Raw genomic sequence first — 8,656 nt, forward strand, 5'->3', positions numbered from 1 at the left:
AAGTCCACGGAAGCTTGCTGGCCTTCGGTTTTAGTTGATGGGGCGAGAGGCTGCTCGAGCAGCCAAGAGCCACAAGGAGAGATGGTGATGGTCCAGCGGGGCTTCACAGTGGGCGAAGGCGTGCTCGGGTGACAGCTAGGGCTTCGACGGTGACCAGGGATGGCTCAGGATAGGTGGAATGGCAATAGAATAGGCGGGATGGACGGCAGACTAGCATGGGCTCACACGAGGGCACGACGGGTGCGAGCAACGAGCGGCGACAATAGATGGTCTAGCGGTGGCCTGCAACAGCAGGGGGTGGTTGGCTCAGTTTTCAAGTTCTTTGGAGCTTCAAGGTGGACTAAAAATGGAGAAAGTGGGCTGTGCTAAAAAAGAAAGGGGACATCAGCCACTCAGAGGGTCCATCAAGCCTCCATTCTATCCTCTTGTCCCTTTAAGAGGCCCCACCAGCCCTTGGCTATCTTCCACAGCCTCTTGGCAGCCCACAAACTTCCCTTGCAAGCCAATGAAGTGGTCCAAAGGTGGTGGAGGCCATAACATACGAATTTGGTGCCAAATTGAACCAAATTTATCCTCTATTGGATCCAATTCGGTCCCCATAAATTCCATGAAGGTGCTCTTGACCAAATTGACATTTTTCCTTGCCAATAAAACCAACTTGCATTCCAAAAACATGATAAAAAAGGTCCCCTTGAATTTTCCGATAAAAACGGCCATATTTTGAATTTTTGCCAAAAATCTCGATTTGCAGAAAAATCTTCGGAGGATGAGTTGACGTTCCCAAAATGAACTATGACATGATAGAACTTTCAATTTCTGAAATTAGGTTCAAATTTGTGGTTAATTTCAATCTAGCGCGATTTTAGCATAACATAACCTACCGAGTAACTTTTATAAATTTTTAGTGCAATTGACCCGTGGTCAATTATTTTTTAGCCACATTGCACATCTTTGACACATTGGCAACTCTCGGTAGTCGTGAAAATCTCGAGATTTCAAATGCGGACATAGGATACCAAAGCGACAAAAATTGGTCTAATGTCGATGGACAAGAATTTTGCAATATGGTGGAATCACCCACACTTTGATCATATATCTTAGTCGAATTGACCTATCTTTGATCTCTAATCGATTTTTGATTGTGTTGTAATGATCCTTGCAAACTAGCACGGTCGAGCAATCGATTCCTAGTAGAATTCTCAAGTTTATTGCGTTAAAATCCCTTAACGGCTTCACTTTTTAGACTAGTTATCTCATGAGTGATCAGCTCAGAGAATAGAACTATAGACGTGTCAATGAAAAACCCAATTCATTCAATTGAAAATAAAACCTGAAATTCAAGATGTCACATATAGACCACTCTAAGCATATTTCCTTCCTAATAGGGGTTTAGAGGGTGAACTTGCCGAAACATTGTCTCACCCCGTCGTGAGCTTAATCTTTTCAGGTCTTTAGATGACGGTCCCTTCGAAACATTTTGGTCGGCCTTGGGGAGTAATTGAGTGGAGCATAGATGTCCCGATCCCCGGGAGTCGCTAGGTCTTTGAACTCATGATGACCACTGTTTGGGTCGATGAGGGCCTACCTTAAAGGGTACCTCATCAATTTAGGGTGTGGCATCACCATGGGCTCAATTGGTATAAGGAATGTCCTATTTGGGGTTTTGATGTCCCCGTTGCTGTGGTTGACACCGCTCTAGGCAAGGGTGCAGCTAACCCTCCTAATGGGGTTATGGAGGACCCGAAGCCCCTGAAGTCTGCAAAGATTGAGTCCGAAGGATCGGCAAATGTGTCCAACTAGTAGGTCGTAGAACAGCTTCTTTTTTAGAGCCAATCTTTTGTAGATAGACTAGCTTTGTATATAAACCTAATGTGTTTATGAATGCATGTTTGTTTGTGAATTTGTTATCCTGCTTTTCTATCCCATGTTATTTGTTGTTAGAGGTTTTTATTTCACTTCCGCATGTACAATAAAATGAATGGGTAGGCAATGCATCTTGAGACGTTGCAATTTGATCAACCATCGAGGGATGTGCGCGCGCTTGAGGTTCAGGGCGTGACACCCCTCCAATCATCTCCTCTAGCATGCCCTCAGGATCTTGTGGTTCATTGCATGGAACAACCCCCAACTCTTCCACACGCTCTAGACTTCCTCTGCAACCCTTCACCAGAGATCCCCGTTGCCACCGCCGCCGTCGACAATGACCGCGAGGTCGATGGTGGGGATCGCGAGGTCGACAAGACGATCGTGGGCCTCCCGAGGGGCGTGGACGAAGAATGATAGGATCCGGGAGATGTCGGAGTCGACGAGGCCCTTAACGCCGACCCTCACATCATCGAAAAGCTTCAGCTCCTCATCTCGCCGGAGCGCGGCAATGCTCGCCGCCGACATCTCCGCACTCTCGCGTTCAGTGAGCTGATTGGCGGAGTCCGTACCTTAGAAAAATCTAGAGAGGAAAAGTGAAAGGTAAGAGAGAAAAAGATGAAAAGGGACAGTGTTTTCACCTTTTGAGGCGAGAGGAATTCGTTTTCCTAAAATAATATATAATATTTTTGTTGACCAAAAAGTATTTTCCATTGACCAAATCTGTTTTAGAGAACCAAACGGCTGAAAATCCAGAAAACACTTTCTGGTAAAATACTTTCAATGAAACAAACACACCCTTAATAATAAACCTTTTTATTATACAAGTTAGTCCTAAACGTTTTCACATTTTGCCAATTGAGCTCATATGATCAATTTTGGTAAAAAAAATACTAACATAAATGTCAGGCATCCTATATGGTGCAACTAGCGCAAACGTGGAATATTTTTAATATTTTTATTTTATTTTTGAATACTTTTTCTTTTCTTTTCTTTCTCTAATGGTTGTTGAGCCTTGGGAATGACTACTGACCAACCATAGGCTACAACCAATGATGGTTACCCTCACCAAGACCTAGCAAGGGAGGATCTTGCTGCCTTGCCAAATTCGGCAAGTCATAGCTTCACACGAGGCTCAACTTTGCCCAATCTAGCGAGGGTAAGGCGCAACCTCGTTAACCTTCACAAGGGTTGGTCTCGGGCGAGGCTTGCCCAAAGATGGCGAGGCCAACCATCCCTAAAGGCTAGCAAGGGCCAACCTAGCCAGCTTCAGGCAAAGCTCAACCCTATCAAATCTAGTTTGGACAAGCCTTACTCAAGGGCAACAAGGGTGACCTCACCTAAGGCTAGCAAGGGCAACCCTTGTCAGTCATAACCTATGGCCAATCATCGGCCATCACCAAGGTTTGGCAAAGGAAGAAAACGGAAAAAAAAAAAAAAAGGATGAAGAAGAGAAATTTAAAAATATTTAATATTATAAATTCAAAAATATTAAAATACTAAAAAGTATGATGTCATTTACTTTGATAATTTTCGATCAAAATGCTAGATGGACTAAATTAGTGAAACTTGAAAAACTTTAGGACTTAATTGACACAATTAAAAAGTTTATGACTGAATTAGAAAAAGTACAATATATTATGATTTTTTTGGTAATTTTCCCCAAATATCTTTGGGCAATTACAAGTTTTTATGTAAGCATTTGGGTCTTGTTTAAATTGTATGACTTAAGCATGTAGCAAGTAGCTCACTTGCCTTTTAAGCCAACGATAAAACTTTACTTGTCGAAAAAAAAAAAATTGCCCTAAAGTTAGTTCTACACAAGTCCAATAAATGGATGATTGTGATCAACTTGGTCCATAGACACTAGTCCATAATAGAGTCTTGAATCACAGACCATGAACAATACCAGTTCCTTGAATGGATCGAAGGTTGACATGGATTGACTTTGATCCCCATCCAAATTAGAATCCTGTTAATGGATTCAAACACAATGCTGAACCCAATAATGCGATTGCTAGTGCATCACCGACTTCCAGTAGCATAGCAGTGGAATCTAAAGAAGATGGTGAAACTCCAATTCGACTCTTAAGTACAAAAGTGAGATGCTCATGGAGGGGGATTTGGAGGACAAAAACTGCATGTGTTGCCAAATTGACTAGCCACCCTCTGGGCCAAAGGAAAAAAATCAACGTGATTTCCTCTACTAGAAGGGTACCCTTCGACCACCAAAAAAAAAAAAAAATCAAGTACTTGCCAACTAGCAAAAATTTGGCCAACCAACAAGCTCAAGTCTTCATTTGAGACTAATTTGGCAACTTCGGACCTCTATTTCAAATAATGTCCACCTTAGGCCATCTTTTGGAAAAATAACCTCACTTTAGACGTTCATTTAAAAAATTTTGCCAAACATTAGTCATCTGAAGTGCATGACGGTAATTGTATACAAATTGCTGAATCTCTTTATATGTTACCAAGGTAAGATTTTGCTATAATGCCAAACATCCAAACAAGTTGATAATTTACTATTTATTTTTTCATCGTTAAATTCCTTCAATAGTTGGCAATTCTTCGCCCACTTGTAAATTTACCAATTTAATAAAATCTTACTGTGTAATGTACAAGTATTTTGCACTAAATCATCTGACTTCATTGGGCTTGAATATGACTCATTTGATTTCCTTTGTGTAATGCTGGAGGATATTACTTTCGTTGGTTTTATTTGATTGTTCTACTTTCTAACACGTGATAGTAAGGCCAAGCATTGGTCTAGGGTTGACCCTAGACGACCTTGACTAGCCCAACCTGGCCTATTCTAGTCCAATTTTGGAGGAACTAGGTCTGTCCTTGGTCCCATAACCCAAATTTCTTGGAAAATTTTCAAATAAGGATCCAAGGTTCTAACAATTTCTCAAAAATGATTCAAAGTGGATCTTTTTTTCAAAAAAAAAAAAAAAAAAAGACCTGAAATTGCCATAGGAGTTTCAAATAAAAGTCTAAACTCGCCATCTGGTTGAATATTCTAGATGGAAAAGGACATTTTTGTCCAAAGACAATTTTAACCCAAATTTTAATTAAATTAGATTAAAAATTAATCTAAAAGCTTTTCAAAAAAAATAAAAAAATACATGCAGTGTGGGCCCTTACCTTTGGTTGGCAAGGGTTGCAACCCTCATCGAGGTGCCTGCAACCTCAACGCCCTATCGGCTAGGGGTAAGCGATTTCGGGTTTCATACATGTTCCACTTGAGACTTAAAACTTACCCATTGGAACACATTCTTTATTTTTTGGAACATGGAACTTACCCTGCATATCCTAGAACTTGGAACTTACCCTATCATAAGTTCTAAAGTCGGTTCCAGGGTCTACCTAGGTTCCACCTATATTATCAATTGACCAATTGCAATGAATTAAACATTTAATGATCACCACTTACTATTATAATTTACTTTATAACTTATATTCAAACACACGAAAAATATGGACGTTAATAAAGTAAAAGTTTTAGTCATAAATTGAAAGCTTAGATTAGTGCTTCTAGATTATACATTCATCATCGAATGACATGGATTATCACAGAATCACATGAAAATATTGTTAGGGAAATCCCTTATGATATTTTGAAAATGACAAAATAAATTAAAGGCTATTAACGTGTTTAATGGTTGAGTAATAGATTATGCAAATGATAGAACATGTAAATGATATTGTCGAAGTTTATACTTGAAAGAACCAGAAGACAAATTCAATGCTTCGGCTGAACTTATTCAGACTCGTATCCGCACCTTAAGGCTAAATATGTTTAAAAGCATAATATGTTCAAACTTACGTCTAGATTGTAAAGTTTACTTCAGACGGAAGATACACAGACTCTACTTCAGACGAAAGACACTCGGACTTTACTTCCGACAGAACACTCTTAGACTTTACATATAGAATGAGACACTAGTTCAGGACCTAACAAATTCATAACGAAGCATGTCCAGAATGAGACAACTTGACAAAATGTAACACAAGCCCCAAACATATAACGGCTAGTGATCTAGTTTGGATTCTATATCAAGATAGATTTGATTGATTCAATCTAATTTATTGACAATTGGATATTAAAGACAAGAACTTTCTAAAATGGAGAAGCTCTACTTATGGAAACCAAGATTCTATTTGTATAGGCCATCATAATCAAATTGGGATTATACTTTTGTCACTCAACGGCTACCAAATCTTCTAGACAGATCAAATGGGTAGATTGAAAAACGATCTTTTGGATACCGTGCAATGGCTAATTTGGAAGGTGGGGAGTATTTAAGGAGATTAAGGATATGAGCAAGAAAGAAACGGAGTGTAGAATTTATAATTCCAAAATCTAAGCGAACTTCGATCATACACTTATCTTTGGTGAGCTTAAACGTTTATGATCGTGAGAGAAATACCAAAAGAGTGACTTAATGAGATAGTGTGATCTACCACTAAGTGTTTGCACTCAAAGTTGTAATCTCTTGTTGATTGCATAGTGAAATCCAGCCAGAAGGCTGTTAGCATGAGAGAGTGGATGTAGACTTGATTTAAGCTGAACCACTATAAATTTTGTGTACAACATTCTCTTTCCTTAACTCTTCTTATTTAAATATGTTGCATACTTACAGGTTATTTTAGAAGTCTGTTACATCGCATAACAGATTCTGAACATCTACTAGAAGTCTTGTGGCTCGTTTAGTCAAACTGTAATCCTTATTCAGACTTTACCCGCGACTGATTTTATTTTGCATTTATTTGTCAAGATTTCTTTTGAACACCTATTCACCCCCCTCTAGATGTTCGTACTAGCACTTTTAGATATGGACTAAGAAAAATATTATAACTCATTCTAGATTCTAGGTTTTAGGTTTTAGGTTCTAGGTTCCTCTAATCAAGAACCTAAAACCTTCTCAAATCAAAACAAGTTCCTCATTTTTGAAAGCCTATAACCTATCTTGCATACATTCAACCTTGGAATCTATAAGTTCTTATCGGTCGATTTTCAAGTTCCAAATTCTACCTTGAAACAATGCTCACCTAGGTCGATGATCATGGGTTTTTTTTTTTTTTGTATGTTTCTTTATTTTATATGTTTTTGCGTTTTTTTTTTCCTTCTTTGAGTTTGTCTTTTTATGGAAAAATTTTAACCTAATTTAATTAAGATTATGCGTAAAAATTAGGATTCAGTTAAAACGATATCGTTTTAGCGGTTTAGTTAATCTTAATGTACGTAGGATACTAAGTGTAGGAGATAAAATATCTAAAAAGTTAGGTCTTTTTGTTAGTTAAATTAAATGGAGTTAGTGGAAAAACTCAATTTTTACACAAAATCGAGTCTTAGCCTGTGGTTTTCGAGGGTGGCCTTGCCTGAGTAAGGTGAGGGCGACCCTCACCTGGTCCTCTCCACATATCATCGGTGGCCTTAAGACTAGTCACTGATGAAAAGGAAAAAATAAGAAAAAGGAAAAAAAACAAAATAATAATAATAATAGAGGGGGAAATGCCATTGACTAGCAACGATGTCATGTCTTTTTTTTAGGCACATATTTGCAATAAGATTCATTTGATACCTTTATTTGACTAGCAACGATGTCATGTCTTTTTTAGGCACATATTTGCAATAAGATTCATTTGATACCTTTATTGAGGCACATATTTGCAATAAGATTCTTTTGATACCTTTATTTAGAATCTTTCCTAATTTCTTTTTCCACAAACTCTTAAAGAAAGAAAAAGAAAATTCCCTTTTGAAGGTCACACGTGATCGATGCCCGTCCTTTCAATAATGTTTTACTGTGAAGAAGGAAAAATATTACAGTCTCTTAATAGTTTTGCGTTCATTATCCTCTGTTCTTTTCTCACTTTTTTCCAGCACGTTCAGCTCTGCCATTTCCAGACAATTCAGCGGAGCCTATTCCTAGGGTTGTTGAGAAAATATCAAATACAATGTCAAGTCATTATTGAGTCCTTTGTGGTCACGAATAGCAGCTGTCAAATGGCCTCATACGCAGCTCATTTCAGACCCAACAGGCTGCCTACAGTGGGCCCATTCCAGCTTTGATCCCAGCAAATTTTCAGCAAAAACCGGTCCTCTTCCTTTGCTGAAACCAGTCCCACTTCCTGCTCTGACCGCCCTTTTCTAGTTCTGTTTACATTAAAATAAGGCCTTGAGTTTGAACCAGTTAATTAACACAGTCCAAAGCAAGTCCGATCGAATTAATGAAATTCAACTACTTCTTCGATTTGGTTCGAACCTGCAATAGATTCCTTACGTGCGTGTTCAACCGCTACACATGAAGTTTGTTGTCTTCTTTCGTTGAATTCTCTTCACAAGCAGCAGCAACATCTAATGAAGAGCCTTCTTCTAGTAGTATAATTTTATAGAAGAGGAGCTCATGATTTAGTAGAAATAGGGGAGCTTGTTGGAAAATCTTGTCAACACGAGAAGCAAATACAAAACAAAAGAAAGTGTAATCATTGGTTCTGGTGGCCCCTTGGTCGTTTTTTTTTTTTTTTTTTTGTCTTTTCTTTTTCTTCCATTTATCTGACCGAAAGGGATTCTCTCTCTTTGGTGTATATTACGAAATTTGTTCCATAAACACCGTGGGTATTTGGTGTAATTATGGGACTCGAAATTAAAGTGTGTCATCGATTGTAACAGTGTGCTCTCCAATTAACTAGTAGGTCATTAACAGCTTACTCTTTTTACTAATACAAGTTTCAACATTTGTATCGAACGACGTCCATTTCTTGTGTCATTTACTATTTCTCATTT

Source organism: Eucalyptus grandis, chromosome 2, assembly GCF_016545825.1.
Source record: "Eucalyptus grandis isolate ANBG69807.140 chromosome 2, ASM1654582v1, whole genome shotgun sequence".
NCBI classification, from domain to species: domain Eukaryota; kingdom Viridiplantae; phylum Streptophyta; class Magnoliopsida; order Myrtales; family Myrtaceae; genus Eucalyptus; species Eucalyptus grandis.